General features: G+C 50.4%; 1 pseudogene; it reads left to right on the top strand.

The window, feature by feature from the left end:
• Positions 1–7,580: 7,580 nt before the first annotated feature.
• On the top strand, positions 7,581–18,181 carry LOC101960234 (protein SET-like; annotated as a pseudogene).
• The last annotated feature ends 199 nt before the right edge of the window (positions 18,182–18,380 follow it).

Here is an 18,380-nt window from a genome sequence, read left to right as displayed (position 1 = left end):
TTCAAGTGGGATCAGTAAATACAGCCTCGGGGCCCCCAGTGTCCAGACCCAGCCCTGTCCTGTGGGCTGCCCACTCTGAGCTGCAGAGCTCCATTGATTCGGTTAAATGAGTTTATGAATAAACTGCATTTAGCCCACACCTCACTCAAAACAATAGAGCCATGTGGACAGGAAGGGCAGTTCAGGCACATGGTGTGACGCTTCTGAGCCTGGTCTCTCCATCTGTGAAAACCAGGGTAACATTTCCAATGCCCCATGGGAAGGAGGACTCACGTAACTCCTGCATATTCTCCATTTCTCTCTTTTAGTTTCTATTCCCACCTCTCACCCCATCCTCAGGAATCTAAGAACAGGAACAGGGTCATTTCCTCTGTCTCCCCTGTGAGGCCTGTAGGAAATATTCAGTTAAGAACCCCTACCTGGCTCCTGATCCAGAAGGGGAGGAGAAAGTGGCCCAGGGGCCTGGAGTTCAAGGAACCGGGTCTGCTCAGCTTGGGTTCCAATGCTGGGGGGTAGCGTGAGGAGCTGGATGCGTGAACGTGGACAGGGAAGCCCTAGAGACAAACTGAAGGGAGGAAGAGAGCCTGGAAGCACCTGGATTTCCAACAGACCACGGCCCGGCCCAGCCCAGCCCGGCCCAACACGTCCCTGGCCAGAGGAACCTGCCTGCTTCTCTGGCCCCTGCTCCTCAGGGCTCTTCCTCTAAGAAGCTCTAGCTGAGTCCCACATTCCTGGGATTCAAGCGTCATCTTGTGGCCATTTCTGGAACTTCTTGCACAAGGCTGGGACCAGAAGTTCAAGGGCAAAGGGAGCCTGGCCAGCACTTCTCCAGTTGTCCAGTCTTGTCTCCTCCTCCTCCTCACCTTCTCCTTTCCTTTCATATTTATATATTTTTTTCAGTACTGGAGATTGAACTCAGGGCCTCACACATGCTAGGTAAGCTCTCTACCACTATGCTGCACCCTCGATCTCTTTCCATTTATTGAGCACTGACGATATGCCAGGCTCTGTGCTCAGGCCTTTAGTACATTTATTTCTTGGAACAAGCCTGGTGATACTCACCAAGTGTGGTGGTGCATGCCTGAAATCCCAGCAACTCAGAAGGCAGAAGCAGGAGGATCACAAATTTGAGGACAGCCTCAGCAAGTTGGTGAGGCCCTAAGCAATTTAGTGAGATTCTGTCTCAAAATAAAAAATAAATAGAGCTGGAGATATAGCTCAGCACCCCTGGGTTTAATCTCCAGTGCCAAAAATAAACAAATAACTTGTAATACTTAATACCATTCACAGATGTGGAAAATAAGACTCAAGGAGATGAAAGAGATTTCCTAAGTCCTCACAATTGGGAAGTGGACTACAACAGCTTTTCTCTGCAGAAGAGAGGCACAGTGAGCCAACTGAGCTTGGGGCCATTCAGTTCAAATTCAAATGCTTCTGGTCCTGACCCTGTGATTCCCTGACCTGGGCACTGGACCTCCTGTAACACTGTCTCAGTCCCCTTCACCGCACTTATTACTGTTTACATGGCCTCATTTGCTTGTTCAGTGTCTATCTCCCACACAAGACTTTCCTGAAGGCAGGGACCTTGCTTGTGTTCTTCACTGCTGTGACCCAAAAGTTCAAAATGGGTTTCAAGAGACATAATAGGTGTTCAACAAACATTTGTGAATGAACTAATATCAATGAGTGAATACAAGATATGAGGCATGTGAGGCATGGTAGCACGTGCCTGTAATTCTAGCTACTGGGGAGGCTGAGGCAGGAGGATCAAAGTTACTGAGGTCAGCCTCAGTAACTTAGCAAGACCCTGTCTCAAAAATAAAAATCAAGGGGGCTGGGGATGTGGCTCTAGCGGTAGCACGCTCGCCTGGCATGCGTGCGGTCCGGATTCGATCCTTAGCACCACATACAAAGATGTTGTGTCCGCCGAAAACTAAAAAATAAATACTTTTTAAAAAATAAATAAAATAAAAAAAAATAAAAATCAAGCTGAGTGCTGTGGCGCACTCCTGTAATCCCAGAGGCTCAGGAGGCTGACGCAGGAAGACTGCATATTCAAAGCCAGCCTCAGCAATTTAGTGAGGCCCTAAGCAACTTAAGAGAGACCCTGTCTCTAAACAAAATATAAAAGGGCTGGGGATGTGGCCAAGTGCAAGGCCCTGGATTCAATCCCCGCACCACAAAATTAATTAATTAATTAACTTTTTAGAATGAGAAAAGGGGGGTTGGAGATATAGCTCAGTTGGTAGAGTCCTTGCCTTGCATGCACATGGCCCTGGGTTCGATCCCCAGAGAGAAGGGTTAAGGGTATAACTCAGTGGTAAAACCCTTACCTCGCATGTGCGAAGCCCTAGGTTCAACCCTCAGCATTGGGAAGCAGAAACAAAAGAAAAAAAATGCAAGAAGCTCAGTCCACTGAAGGGGATAGACTGGTGAAGGGCAGACATGGTTCCCACCAGCCCTGGCGCCCCACACACCTCCACTGCCCTGCAGTGTTGAAGGAGGGAAGTCAGGAGCTTTGGGAGCCCAGAGAGGGCACCTGGCCAGGGCCTTGCGGGCAGGCTTGCTGGAGAAGACATCGCAGCAAAGCTGAGACCCCCATGAAGAGAGGCAGGGGAGGCCTCCAGGGAGAGGCCAGGGCAGGAGCAGGTGCCTGGAGGGGAGCCCTGGGAGGCGAGCCATGGAACCCCCGGAGCCTCGAGGAGGAACAGAAAAGGAAAGAGAGGCCCACAGGGACTTGATCAGGTGAACCATGAACATCAGACCCCTCCCTCGACTCCGCCTGGAGCTCGTCGTGCACAGAAGGCACCGAGATGAGGGCGGACCGAGTGGGAAACACTGCACCTGCCCCATATCCCCGCGCCCCATGCACTTCAGGGTCGTGGACACCAGGGGCCAGTAGCGGGTCCCAGGGAAAGATGGGGACTTCTGCCGCAGGAGTCCAGTTGGTTGAAATCACGGCCTCTGAGTCAGCAGCCCCAGACTTGGGGCTAATCCCCAGCCCCCTCCCCCCCAGTGAGCTGGCAGAGCTGCCCCGGCTGCCTCAGGGGCGTTTAGCCAAGACCCACAAGCGCCCGCACTGCGCCCCGCTTGGAGGGCAGCTTGACATTGCCAGAGTCATCTCTTCCTCCCCACAGGTGTTTATGGAGCACCCGCTCCAGCAGTCAGAGCTCAGGGAAGCAGCAGGTAAACCAATAAAATTGGGGGAATGGTTTGCAATTTTAAATAGGACACTAGGAAGGCCTTCTTGAGCAGAGACCCTTGACTAGAAGTCAGACAATGTGGTAGAGCAAGCCAAGAGGACCTCTGAGGGAGGAGTGCTCAGGCACAGGGGACAATGTGTGCAAAGGCCCTGGGGCAAGAGTCTGCCTGCCCAAGATTCAGGGAGAAGCAAAGAAGCCCAGGAGAGGGCTGAGTCAGGGGAGGTGGGTCAGGGAGTTGTTTAGTAAAGCAAGGAGAGGGCCAGAGGGAGGATAGCAGTATAGGCCACTGGATGCCCAAAGGAGGATGTGACATGTGGTGACAAAGATGCACAATGGGAGAAAAGCACAGAACCGCTTATCAGACAACTCTAAATTTGTGCCTCATTACCCAGCCACACCTCCTACAGTGCACTATGAATTAATATTTTCTATAAATCCTGTAATTATCTTGTGAATAGCACAATTATATTGCATTGCGTTTTGTGTGTTAAAAGCATTCATTTGTTAAATGTAAACATTTAAAATGTACCATGTTTTCTGCAATCTTTATAACTTTTTTATTTAATATACTGGAAACCTTAAATCAGAAGCAGCAGGGGTTTATTTCACTTCCAGGAGGCCTCCAGAGGAGGATCTTCTCTCACACTCACACACACACTCACTCACATACACACACGCACACAGCCTTCCACAATCACACTCATGCTCACACTTACTCACCCACCATCCCAAACAGAGCCCAGGACTGGGAGGCAGAGACCTCCTTTACCAACTGGGGGTGACCTCGGGCAGGATACTGCAGTGACTTCCACTCCTTGGCCTTGCTTTACCCAGTTCTGGACAGTTCACACTCAGTACTTTCATCCTCAGAGCCCTTCACCACCAAAGGAGCAAGTTCCTGCAGTGTGGATGCAATGTGTTCATTTTATAGGCAGGCAAACTGAGGCTCTGAGAAGTGCCTGCTCAAAGCAGGACTCTGGGGGAGACAGATTGAATATGGGGAAGATTTAAATGGGGGGGGCATATCTCCCTGGTAGAGTGTTTTCCTAGCTTGTTCGAGGCCCTGGGTTTGACCCCTGGGACTGCAGAAATAAATAAAATAAAGGAGAAGAGAGGGTGAGGAGAGTCAGGGCTCACTCTGGTGGACTGGGACCTCAGACATCTGAGTTTGAATCTCTGCCCTGCTGATTAGTTATCTTGAGTAAATGAATGAGGCTCCGGAGCCTCCGCTTACAAATCTTAGAATGGGAATAATGGTAGTTCCCATCTCATGATTTTGTTGTGCAGATTAAATGAGTAGTAGGGGCGAAACTGATGTCTTGATTATTGTGATGATTGTTATTTTTAAGTCTCATGATCCTGCAGTGAGGGGTGGGGTAGGTGGGGCTGGAGGAGGCTGCTCAGATTATACCCTGCCAGGCCACATGGGGCTGAGGCTCTTACTGTGTGGCTTCCTCTGCCTGCCTAGTGAGGAGTTATTTGACAATTCTCACTGTCCCACCACCAGGCCTTGCAGTTGACAAAGGGCTTTCATTCATTCCCTCCTCCCCCATTCATTCCTGCAGAGTTCCCAGTGCCTCCTGGGTAAAGCCAGGGGACAGGCACCATCCCTGCCCCCCAGAGAGCTGGTGACACAGAGCAGCTGACCACACACACACACTAGGGGTAGTCAGGAGCTGGGTTAAGGGATAGGGGAGGAAAACACAAGGGGCCCATGACAAAGGGTCACAAGGGACCCCCATCCAGGCTCAACAAACCTGCCAGGCCTAGTCTGGCTTATCCTTTATCCATTGCCTCGGAGGGAGACCCCGAATCAGAGAGGCCAGTGTGACTATTCCCTCCCCCTGGGCACAGCCTGGGCACATTCCTCTTTGGGCATAGCTGTTCCAAGCTTGGACTCCCCCTAGGCTCCAGGGAGCCAGGCTGTGAGTGGTGGCAGCTTTCTCCCCAGGGAGGCCGTGCCAAACTGGCCTGGCCATGTGCCCACCTTCCAGCAGAGTGGGCTGGAGGCTGGCCTGGCTCCAACTTGAGTCTGGTAAGGCATTCTTTGGCAACCTTTGGTGGCCATGGACTCTGTTTTGCTACTAGCCAAGCCCTTGTCCTGCTCCTGTCTCTCGATCTCCAAAAACCTGGCAAGAGAGAAAAGGCATTGGCAAGAAGCTAGAAGACAGGGTTGGAATTCCCACAGGGCCCACATCTTTCATTCAGTCATTCAACAAACATTCATGAAGCATCTGTGGTATTCCAAGTAAAAGGCTAAACTCAGTGAGGCTAAACCAGACCAGAAAAGGTCCCTGCCCTCCCAGACAGGAAGAGATCAAGGAATCACAAAGAAATGGCGGTTCCATTCAAGGCCTTAAACACATAGCATCTCTCTTCTGCACACGCCAGTCAGTCCACAGGCACCACCTCCCTTCCACATGGAGCCCTGCACATGGAGCTTCTGCACCACCCCACACCATCAGCCACCTCCCACACCATCAGCCACCTCCCACACCATCAGCCACCTCTTTCAGGATGACTACGTTGTCCTGAGAATGAGGCCCCAGACTCCCGCTCTGCACAGCCCAGAGGGGCTTCCTCCACACCCTCCCTCAGGCTCCCCATGGGCCTCCCACTCGGAATCAAATGCAAACTCTGGGACTGGGTGACAGGTGACCTTCCCACCTGACCCCCCTGCCACTTGCTCCTTCCACCCTAGACACACAGTCTCCTTGTATCTCAAGTTCACAGGCACATTCCTGCCCCACAGCCCTTTCTTTTTTTTTTTAATTTTAATATTTATTTATTTTTTTTTAAGAGAGAGAGAGAGAATTTTAATATTTTTTTAGAGAATTTTTAATATTTATTTTTTAGTTCTCGGCGGACACAACATCTTTGTTGGTATGTGGTGCTGAGGATCGAACCCGGGCCGCACGCATGCCAGGCGAGCGCGCTACCGCTTGAGCCACATCCCCAGCCCCACCCCACAGCCCTTTCTGCCTGCTGTTTCTCTGCCTAGAATATTCCACCCAGAGATGTCCCCCGGTTTCCTCTCTCAGCTCAGACAGGCCCTGCTCTCCCTCGCCCACCTGGCCGAGAACCACCTCATGTCCTGTTGTGTATTATCAGTTATTGTCGGTGTCCTTGTCCGGAGCAGGGATGCTTGTCTCTCGTTCTCTGCTTCGTTGGTGCCTATAACATGCTGGACATAGGAGGTGCTCAATAAATATAAACAGATAAACAAAGCCAGTTACAAAGGGACAAGGGCTGGGACCGCCCTTCAGAGCTGGCGCAGCCTAAGGCAAGGTGCCAGGCCTCTCAGCCTCCGCACACTGATCAGTCACGGGCTGTCCCCGGGGAGAGGACACGACATTGTCCCTGAGAAAGAGACACTGGAGCTGAAACTGAAGGATGTGAAAGAGCTGAATGAATCATGGGAAAAAGCCCCGTGGGCAGAGGGACCATCCTGTGGGAAAGGCTTGGCAGGGAAACCAGAGGGAGAGAGACAGACCACTCAGAAGACTGTGGTGACGAGGGTGGTCTCAGTGGTGGCCTTGAAAATGCAGAGGAGGGGGAGGAGGCAGCAAGTCAGACCCTCTGTGAACCTCCCGTGGCACCAAGCTGAATGCGCCACACGCCACGGTGGTTGTCTGGGGTGCTGGGCCCTGGGTGTCAGTGCAGAGGCGACAGCAGATTCTCCCACAGGGGCCCCTCAGGGTGCTGGGCCACCCCACAGGACGAGTGCCATGCAGGAGGAATTACAGCAGAGGCCGCAGCCATCCTGTGGGAGCCGTGAGGCTGAGGCAGCCCATGACTGAGGTCAGGAGGCCAGGCCTCGAACCTTCGGAAAAGCTAGACTTGCCCAGAGTGGGGAGGCTGAGGCAGGAGGGTTGCAAGTTCCAGCCCTGTGGGAATTCCAACCCTGTCTTCCAGGTAATTTAGCGAGACCCTGTCTCAAAACGAAATTTTAAAAGTCTGGAGATGTCGCCCAGTGGTAGAGCACTTGCCTAGCCTGTGTGAGGCCCTGGGTCCAATCCCCAATACCAAAAAAATAAAAAAAAGCAAGAAGAAGGAAAATCTAGACTTAATGAAAAATTCCCTCCCATCCCTTGTATATGTGGGGACTTCAGAGGGTTTACATGTCCAGGGGCCACCTGTTCAGCCTCAGCTCCCAGTTTTCTTTGTGGTTTGGGCCCTTGGCTGAGACAGAGGTTAAGTTGGGAAGAGAAGATGGGGGGGTGGGACATGGGGGGGTCTACCAGGCCTAGTGCCAGGTAGTCCCACCAGGAAGGAGGAAGGAGGGAGAGAGATAAGAGAAGACTGGAGAGGAGAAGGGGAGCTGGGAAAAAGAGCTTCAGACCCTGACAGCTGGTAGGAACACAGGGAGGGAGCGGGATGAGGACCAAGGAGAGTGCAGGGGGCCTCCTAGGCCTGGGCTGTGGGAGAGGCTCCCTAGAGCCCTGGGTCAAGCTGAGGTGAGTAAACAAAGGGCCATGAGAGTGACTAATAGGGCTTCCTGTTCAGGAGCTGTGCCCCCACTTTGGTACCCGGAAGCCCCCACTTCTTTCTCTAAGAGCCCAGACTCAAGCCACTACCTGGGGCCCCTCTCACAAGATGTCCCAGCTGACAAGGTTCCTCCCTGGGAACTGCTGCCTCAGCCCATATTCAAGTCAGACAACAGGAAGGACTTCCTGACTGGGAGGGATGGGAGATCTGGACAAGGTGAATGGGGGCATTTCTGTCCCAAGACAAGGGACTAGATGCAATGGCTTCTAGAGGCTCTTTCCACATGCTGGACAATAAGAGTAGCGGCTTCTCCAACCTGGCCTGTGCAAAGAAGGAAGATTTTTAGAACACGGGGGAGGTACTTGCTGCCAAATAGCATGAGGTTAAGAGCTCAGGCTCTAGAGGTATATTCCCTGTGTTAAAATCCTGGCCCCTCACTAACTAGCTATGAGACCTTGTGTAAGTTAGTTGACCTTGTGCTTCAGTTTTCACATCTATAAAATGGGAGTAATGGCATTACCTGTCTCATAGAGCTCTTATGAGGTCTAAATGAATGAACTGAAATTTGTAGAGTGCTCACAACAGTGCCTGGTATGATATGAGCCCTATATCATTGACAAAAAAAAAGGACAAGACATTAGTGGCTTCCATTTGAGAGCTTCCTGGGTACTGGGTCCTGTTGGCAAGTTCTTTTGTTGTTGTTCGTTTTAATTATACGTGACAATCAAATGTGTTTTGACATATCCCACATACACAGAGTACAACTTCCCATTCTTGTGTTTGTATAGGATGTGGAGTTTCACTGGTCGTGTGTTCACATATGCACAAAGGAAAGTTATGTCCGACTCAATCTATTCTTTCCCATTCCCATACCCCCCCTCTCCTATCCAATCCAGTGACCTCCACTCCTCCCTGCCCCTGCCCCACTGTTGTGAGTCAGTATCTTCATATCAAAGAAAACATTCAGTCTTTGTTTTTTTTCTGGACTGGCTTATTTCACTTAGCTTGATAGTCTCCAGTTCCATCCATTTACCCACAAAAGACATAATTTCATTTTTCTTTATGGCTGAGTAACATTTTCTTTATTCATTTATCTATTGAAGGGCACCTGGGTTGGTTCCATAGTTTGGCTATTGTAAATTGAGCTGCTATAAACATTAATGTGGCCGCATCACTGTTGTATGCTGATTTTAAGTCCTTTGGGTATATGTCGAGGAGTGGGATAACTTGGTCAAATGGTGGTTCCATTCCAAGTTTTCTGAGGAATCTCCATACTGCTTTCCAAAGTGGTTGCACCAATCTGCAGCTCCACCAGCAATGTATGAATGTACCTTTTCCCTCCACATCCTTGCCAACATTTATTATTACTTGTATTCTTTTTTTTTTTTTTTTTAATTGGGGATTGAACTCAGGGGCACTCAACCACTGAGCCACATTGCCAGCCCTATTTGGTATTTTATTTAGAGACAGGGTCTCACTGAGTTGCTCAGCACCTTGCTTTTGCTGAGGCTGGCTTTGAACTCAGTGATCCTCCTATCTCAGCCTCCTGAGCTGCTAGGATTACAGGTGTGTGCCACCACGCCCGGGCTTGTTATTTGTATTCTTGATAATTACCATTCTGACTGTGTAGTTTTAATTTGTATTTCTCTAAATGCTAGAGATGTTGAACATTTTTCATATATTTGTTGACCTGTGGCAGGTTCTTCATTTACACCCCTCAAATCCCCCATACTCTACAAGGTAACTCATCTGTCCCTTCTTACAGATGAAGAAACTGTGGCCCAGAGAGGCGAGGTCACCTGCTGATCCAGACTCACCCCACCAGCACTCTGAACAATCATGATATTGCTTTTTCCACCATAAAGGCAAAGCATTCGCGAGGCAGGGGGATGGACAAAATGGCTTCCCAGAGGCTCTCTGGGACCGTGCAGCCAGAGCCGTCCTCAGCTTCGGCAGAGCCTAGGAAGAATCCTAGTAGTGCAGGGTATCTAGCAAGCTCAGGGCCACGGCCATCACATTAAGCAATTACCCTGGGAACACCAAAGCAAGGAGTGACCTCACTACCCTCTGGACACTTCCTGCCAAGGAATCTAAGGGGGGTAATCATGACAGTGGTGGCAGTGACTCTGATGGTGACGCTGTGCAATGATGGAAAAGGTGACTGCTCAGTCAGATCTTGACGTTGGTAGAGGAGGCGACGATGGGGCTGGTAATGACTTGACAGTGGTTCCAGGGATGGTTCCTGATGGTGGCATTGATGCAGAGGTGACAGTGGTAGTGAGGTCATAGGGCAGGGACTGTGGCTTGGTGTGCTCAACCTGCTGGGGAGGTCGGCCAGGGAACAATGACATCGCCTCTGCAGCCTGTGCGCCTCTGGAATCCAATTAGGTTCCCGGGAGCAGGATGTGGTGCTGAGCTGTGCGCCCTCCTCTCAGCTCCTGGGCTCTCCCGCTTACAAACAGGGAGAATAGAGCAAGTGCTGTAAAGGGCTGGTGGTGGCTGTGATTTTGCTATTTCATCTTGTATTATTTCTTGACCCCTTTTGGCCATTTTTGCCAGCCAGCAAGGTCGCAGTGACATGAGAATTTTCTGCAGCAGCCACCTGGTGTCAAGTCACCAGTTTTTAGATTTCCAGCTTCCTGGCTACCCAGCAGCCGATGCAGTGGGGAGAGCAGTGCCAGCAGCTTCTTAAACCCAGCTTCCTGGTCCCCAGAATGAAAATGCTTTGCCCCTTGTCCCTCTACCCCAGTGAAGAACAGAAAGCAGGCTTGACATATTTTTTTGCAGGGGCCGCTTCCTGGAGATTGAACCCAGAGGGTCTTAACCACTGAGCCACACCCCCAACCCCCCCCCTTTTTTTTTTAAGACAAGGACTCACTAAGTTGCTGAGGCTGGCCTTGATCTTGAGATCCTCCTACCTCAGCCTCCAGAGCCACTGAGATACAATGGCATGTGCCACTGCACGCACAGCAAGCCTGACATTCAAACAAGATGTTATCAATGGTCCAGGCATAACAAAGAGTAAATAAGCATAGCCATTTTTTCATTTATTCTACAGCCACTTGTTGGTCCCCACCCTCTGGAGTTTGCAATCTGGTGGGGAAGACAGGGATACAAGTGATACAGGTAGGTGGCCAGCAGAGTAGCGGGCATCTGCAGACCCAGCACTTGGGAAGCTGAGGTGAGAGGATCACTTGAGCTCAGGAGTTTGAGATCCTGCATCCTAAAAAGGTAACACAGGGCTGGGGATGTGGCTCAAGCGGTAGCGCGCTCGCCTAGCATGCGTGCGGTCTGGGTTCCATCCTCAGCACCACATACCAACGAAGATGTTGTGTCTGCCGAAAACTGAAAAATAAATATTAAAAATATTATCTCTCTCTCTTTTTTTTTTTTTTTTTTTTTTTTTTTTTTTTTTTTTTAAAGAGAGAGTGAGAGAGGAGAGAGAGAGAGAGAGAATTTTTAATATTTATTTTTTAGTTCTCGGCGGACACAACATCTTTGTTGGTATGTGGTGCTGAGGATCGAACCCGGGCCGCAGGCATGCCAGACGAGCGCGCTACCGCTTGAGCCACATCTCCAGCCCCTTATCTCTCTCTCTTAAAAAAATAAAATAAAATAAAAAGGTAACACATATAAACAAGGTGACTGTGGATGGGACTGGCAGGGTGGGCAGAAATGGGGTGATGAGGTGAAGAGTGACTGCGGGAGCCCTTCTAAAGGGGAGTCAGGGAAGGTCTAGTTGAGCTGAGGCTGGGGGAAGAGACAGGTGGAGAGCTGGGAAGGGTGTGGGCTTGACATCCCGGAGGAAGGACAAGCTGCTGTGTTTGCAGCACAGAAGGTGGCCTGCTGTAGCACGAGCATAGGAGCCAGGGGCAGGAGGAGGAGATGAGGGGAAGGTCAGCTGGGAGAAGAACTGAAAGGATTGGCATTTTATTCCCACTGCCAGGAAGCCACCGAGGGTTGTCCCTTAATAAGAAGAAGGACTTGTCCTCAGGAATGACTTGGGTTTGAAAGATGGGCACAGTGCAGGGAAGCACGTGGACTTGGACAGCAAGGTGAGGGCACCCGAGAGTCGGCTCCTGAATGTGGCACGAGGCCAGGTCCCCGCTGCATGGAGCAGCAGGGCAGAGTGGCAGCAGGTGAGGCTCTTAGGCTATGTCAGGTTTTCCAGGGTCCCCATGCTACTAGGGAACCTGGTAGGTTTTTTGTTTGTTTTTGAGGGACAGAAACCTTCCTTGACTGTCCCCTCCCATCACTGAAAGAGACTCAACCATCACAATCACAATGTCAGCCAAAGCCACAGTCATGAACACAGTCACCTTCACACCAATAGGCACAGGGACAGGGCAAAGAACCCTTGGAGGAAACCTGACCTCATGGGCCAACTAGGCCCTGTGGAAGACAAGGGGACTGTGCTAGGACAGAGCCAGGGCACAGTGTGATGTGGGTATTGGAAATCGGCCATGGGAGGGGCTCCGGAGCTCACAGTTGTTGTCCAGCTAACCTGGTTCCTAACACGCACACCTGGACAGAGCCCTGAGACCACGAGAAAACCTGACCTCCATCCCTGAGTCCTGCTGCCCATAGGCAGAGCTGGCTACGGTGCCAATTGCCTCCGTAAGCAAGAGAGCTTTGAGTAGAAAAGTGAAAGGAGGGGATCCACACAACCCTAGGGTCCTGTGGGGAAGTTGTATGGGGAGGGATTCAGTGACAACCCTCGGCCTGCCCTCAAGAACCAGCCATGGTGAGCCATAGGCCCTGGGATATCACTGCAACCAGGGCCTCTGCTCCAGCCCTGGAGCCTAAGGCTGCCTGACTCACCCTCCTGGAGTAGGAATCCTGGGCTGGGTCTGTCCTGGCAGGGACCAAGGTCTGCTTCTCCCTGTTCCCTGATCCTAGGATGAGCCCTGACCTTGGACATAAACTTGAATCTGAGCCTGATGACAAAGATCTCCACCCAAGCCCAGACAGAGCTTCATCTCTTGTGGGCTAGGCCGTGATGGAGCTAAACACACTCCTATCTCCATGTGGGACTGACACAGGCCAAACTCAATCTTAGAATAGTGACAGAGCCATTCTAACAGGCCCCCAGCATGGCTGGTTCTGTCTCTACTCTGTAGTCAGAGCTTGAGCCTTCTGTCTAGGAAGCCAGACATTGAAAAGTAAAACCAAATTAAGTCCCCATTGTCTCTTTCTTGCTTTAGTGGCACAACTTTGTTTTAGGAAATGAAACCTAAAGGCAAAGTATATTTTATAGGGCACTAAATCTCCTTCCCTTTCCTGCTGGGCTCTCTCTTTGATTTGACTCAACTCTTGCCCTAAACCCCTTGGATCTGTAAAGCCCTGGTGCCTCTTGTAAAGCCTTGGGGAGAGAGGGGTTTACTGTATCCAAACACTGACCCTAATAGCCAAGCAGGGTGATGCATGCCTGCAATCCCATTGACTAGAGAGGCTGAGGCAGGAGGATCACAAGTTCAAGGCCAGCCTCATCAACTTAGAAAGGCCATTAGTGAGACCCTGTCAAAAAAAAAAAAAAAAGAGCTGGGAATGTAACTCAGTGGCAAAGGATGCCTGGGTTCAATCCCCCACCCCATCACTAAAATAAAAGAAATAGGCTCTGGTCAAACACTGGCCCCAGGTCCCAGGCAGCAGAGGGAGCTGTGAAAACCCCAGAGACTTCATCTAAGAACTGAAGGAGCAGGATCAGAACCTTATCAGGCTTGTGAGCTGTGAGACCCTTCCCCTCTCTGGGCCTCAGTTTCCCCATATTAGAATGAGAGATTTAGCCTTCCAGCTCTGATATCCAGAGTTAAGTTTGGAGCTCCACGTGCACACATGGGCAGTGCTGTACTTCCTGGGTGATGCAGGCCCAGGAGACTGCAAGCTTTTCTTTCTTCTTTAGAGAGAGAATTTTAATATTTATTGTTTAGTTTTCGGCGGACACAACATCTTTGTTTGTATGTGGTGCTGAGGATCGGACCCGGGCCGCACGCATGCCAGGCGAGTGCGCTACCGCTTGAGCCACATCCCCAGCCCTGCAAGCTTTTCTTGACACATGCCAGGCATAACAGGATCCAGTCCCGGGACATCCTCCAAGCTCTGATACCTTGTACTAGTGACTAGACTAGGATGAGGATCAGTCTGGCCTGGCTCTCAAGTGTGGAAGACTCCCCAGAACCCCTGCCCTCGCCAGAACCAGCAGGGATGATGGCAGGGAAAAGCTGGGTCCTCTTGGGCTGACCACTGCAGGTGCCTAGCCCAGACTGTGGCAGAGGGAATGTGGGAGGAAAGGAGGAAGGAGAGGCACCTGGGCTTTACAGATCCCAGCAGGGACAGGGAAGAGGGTGGGGCTGACAGGCCCCGCCCCTCGGACGTCAATTCGCAGGACAGGCAGTTCAGGGCTTCCCTCCCTGCCCCGAGGCCGGTTCCCCGGGCGGGCTCCTCCCGTGGGAACTGCTGTCTCTGCATCAGGGCGCTCGCCGCCCTGATGCCAAGAATGAGGCTGGGCTGCAGGGCGGGCCCGGACCCGGTTGCCCTTCACTAGGGCCCTGGACGGGTAGGCTCTGGGCGGATGATCCCGCCGGGAACTGGGCGCCCCGGGCTCAACGGGCCGCCCACCTCGGCAGACGGGGCCCTCTCCCTCCAGCCAGTGGAGCAGCAGCTGGGCAACACCAGGGAGCTGGTTGGAAAAGTCGACTCTGAGCTCCTTCCCCAGACTCGCTGGCTCAGAATCTGCATTTTAATGAGGTGCCCAGGTGACTCATCAGCATGAATCCAACAAGCTCTGATCTACGAAAGTCAGCCTGAGTATTTATAGAATAAAAAGAGAGACAGTATAGGTTACTTTCCTTTTATTTCTTCACATTTTGGTTATGGCATTGATTTCCGCATTTTGGAAATTTAAGAATTGTACTACAGGAAAGAGGCATCTCAATGTTATTGTTACAAAAGGGGTGTGGAATGGGCTAAGGGCTGGAGACCCACTCAAGAGCACCCACTCAGGTGTATGCCCTGAGGAGGTAGGAATGGGAGCAAGCCAGCCCTTGAACATCCGGGGGAGCAGAGAAGAGGAGCCAAAGGCAAATTGTGCCTTCCTGAGCCTCAGTTTCCTCACCATGAAATGGCCTTACTCACCTGTCATCTCTATGTGCCTCCCTATGGCTTAGGGTGGGCTGAACAGAGCCCAGGGTGGAGAGGCTTTATGAGCTACACCACCCTGAGGAAAGGGAGATCTGAATCCAAGACCTGTGGAAAACCTGGCCTGCTCAGATCCCTGGGGGCAGCCTGGCCTCTCTCTGTCCTTCAGATCTCAGGGCCTTGTCTCCTACTCTTTCTCCATTTCTCTTCCCTCTTCCTTCTCTACCTCCTTACCACCACCAGCATCAGACCACATCTCACATCTTTGACAACAAAAATCTGCACTCCTGTCTGAAATTTGCTCCAAATTTTCTGTGAAGGAAAAGCCTTCCGTGTTGGCTATATGCTAGACACTGCGCACACACCAGGTACTTCGCACCAGCCAGGGAGGGAGGTCATAATGCCCTGATGAGCAGATGAGGAAACCAAGCCTCAGTGAAGGGGGAATAATTTGTACCCAGGTCACAGTGCCCCAAGAGTCCAAGATGGGATAAGAACAGGAGCCCTGGGATTCTACTACACCAGGCTTCCTTGGCTGCGAAAAGAGGAAGGAACTTCCAATGGCCCTCCTAAGGCCACACTCCACCATTCCCTGCAAAATCTGGGCTTGTTTTGTTGTTGTTGTTGATTTCCCCCCCCCCCATACCAGGGATTGAACCCAGAGGCGTTCAACCACTGAGCCACATCCCCAGCTCTCTTTTTATATATATGTATTTTTTAAATATTTATCTTTTTAGTTGTAGTTGGACACAATTCCTTTATTTTATTTATTTATTTTTATGTGGTGCTGAGGATCAAACCCAGGGCCCCACACATGTGAGGCAAGCACTCTACCGCTGAGCCACAAACGCACCCTCAGCCCTTTTTTTTTAAAATATATTTTTAAAAATATTTATTCTTAAGTTTTAGGTGAACACAATATCTTATTTTACATTCATGTGGTGGTGAACAGATAAGGATTGAACCCAGTGCCTCGTGAATGCTAGGCGAGCACTCTACCACTGAGCTACAACCCCAGCACCCCCAGCCTTTCTTTTTTATATGTTATTTAGAAACAGGGTCTCTCTAAATTGCTGAGTGCCTTGCTAAATTGCTGAAGTTGGCCTTGAACTTCTGATCCTCCTGCCTCTGCCTCCCAAGCTGCTGGGATTACAGGTAGGTGCCACCATGTCCCTCTAAGATCTGGCTCTTACCTCTCTTCTTCAAGTTCTTTCCATGGGTATTTATTGAACATCAACATCTTCTCAGGCACTGGATTACCCTGAAAACAAAATAGATAAAATCCCTGCCCTTCTGGAGAAGCAGTGGTCTGAGCCATGGAGATAGCAGAAAACAGGGAATGAGGGGGTGGGTGTGGGTGAGATGCGGTCTGATGTTGTCTGTTCTGAAGGTAGAGTCACCAGGACTTGCTGACCAACTAGAATGGAGGGTGCAAGAGAAAAAGGAGTAGGCCTGAGAGTGTGGCTCAGTGGCAGAGCTCACCCTGGGTTCCATCCCCAGCACAGCAAAAAAGAGAGGGAGAAAAGAGTGAAAAACAGCTTCTAGTTTTCAGTCCCCAAGCTGGGAGCTGCCTTTATTTGATAGGGGAGGAGCCGAAATTCAGTTCAAGAATTCAGCTTTGAATATGCAAAGTTTGAGAATGAGAGATGTGGAATAAAATTAAGTAAATGAGCAGTCCAGTCCAGGAGAGAGCTCCGGACTGAAATATGTGAATTTGGGGTTGGCTGGTGCACAGAGGGCATGAGAGCCCACTAAAACTGCACAAGGTTGCCAAGGGAGTGGTGTAGACAGAAAAGGCAAGAGAACCCGGGAGTGCGTGCTAGGGTATTTCACTGTGGAGAGGTTGAACAGATAAGGAGGAACCACTGGGACAAAGGAGGCCACCAGGACAATGAGATGTCTTAGAAACCAAGTATTCCAAGAGGGAATGATCCCTCCCGTCACAGACAGTATAGAGATGGAGTAAGGAACTAGGAGTGTGTAGCTCGAAGGTACAGATTCAGGATTTGCCCAATAAGCATAGGGTCCTGGGTTCAACCCCTAGCACAGCAAAAAAATAAAAATAAAAAGGAAGCAGAAAGGAAAAGGGAAAGAAAGAAAAGGAAGGGGGAAAAAGAAAGGGAGAACAAAAATAAGATACCATTTCACACCACTAACATGGCTACAAAATAAAAGGACTGACAAACTGGGCACGGTAGTGCAGTTGTAATCACTTGGGAGGTTGAGGCAGGAAGATCTTGAGTTCCAGACTGGCCTGGGCGGAGCAGTGAGCAGGAGCGACAATAAGGGAGCCCGGGCATCCGCCTCCCTCCGCAGGCAAGAGTCCCAGCCCGGCGGGTACGCTGCATGCCCCCTGCTGCGAAGGCAGCTTGAGCTAACAAGCACGGGGGAGGGCTGCAAGGGAGCGCAGGTGCAGGTGGTGAGGGGAAGCCCCCCATCCGCCCCTCCCCCCTCCCGGCTTGGCCGGTCACCACCCCCCACACACCTCCGAGAGCAGCACCAAAAGGACAGTCAGTAGAAAGGAGCTCAACTCCAACCACGACGGCAGAGGAGACCCCAGAAGAAGAACAAGCAGCGAACAGACAGACTCACTGAGCAAGCCAGTGAGGAGATGCTGACATTAGAACAGAAACAGAACTCCGCCAACCATTTTTTCAGAAGAGGTCAGAATTCCCAAAATCCCCAATTTGGGGGTAACAACATTTGTCAACCATCCACAAGTGTCCACACCACTTAGGGAGGAAGATGAAGCAGCGCTGCATGATTTGATGAGAGTTGAAGTGATGGAATTTGAAGATATCAAATCAGGTTACAGAACAGATTTTTATTTTGATGAAAATCCTTACTTTGAATATAAAGTTCTCTCCAAAGAATTTCATCTGAATGAGAGTGGCGATCCATCTTCAAAGTCCACTGAAATCAAATGGAAATCTGGAAAGGACTTGACGTTCAAGTTCAACGCAGAATAAAGTCAGCAGGAAGAACCGAGAGCTTCTCTACCTGGTTTACTGACCATCCTGACGCAGGTGCAGATGAGGTAGAAGAGGTCATCAAAGATGATATTTGGCCTAATCCATCGCAATACTACTCGGTTCCTGACATGGATGATGAAGGAGGACTGGAAGATATTGATGAAGAAGGCAATAAGGATGAAGGTGAAGAAGATGAAGATGATGATAAATGGAAAGATAACTATGGATTCCAACCTTTTTTGTTTTTTGTTTTCATGTATTTTTTTTTTTTTGGAGGGGTGGGGGGCAGGTACTGGACCACTGAGCCACATCCCCAGCCCTATTTGGTATTTTATTTAGAGACAGGGTCTCTGCAGGCTTGGTGGCTGTGCAAGCCTGTAATCCCAGCAGCTTGGGAGGCTGAGACAGGAGTTCAAAGCCAGCCTCAAGCAACTTAGTGAGACCCTGTCTCTAAATAAACTACAAAAAAAAAAAAAAAATAGGGCTGGGGATGTGGCTCAGTGGTCTAGTGTTCCTGAGTTCAATCCCTGGTACCAAAATAAATAAATAAACAAAAATAGAGATGGTTTCACTGAGTTGC

Source organism: Ictidomys tridecemlineatus, chromosome 11 (assembly GCF_052094955.1).
Source record: "Ictidomys tridecemlineatus isolate mIctTri1 chromosome 11, mIctTri1.hap1, whole genome shotgun sequence".
Lineage (NCBI taxonomy): Eukaryota > Metazoa > Chordata > Mammalia > Rodentia > Sciuridae > Ictidomys > Ictidomys tridecemlineatus.
The sequence above is the reverse complement of the archived record's forward strand: the minus strand, read 5'-3'. Positions and strand labels throughout refer to the sequence as shown.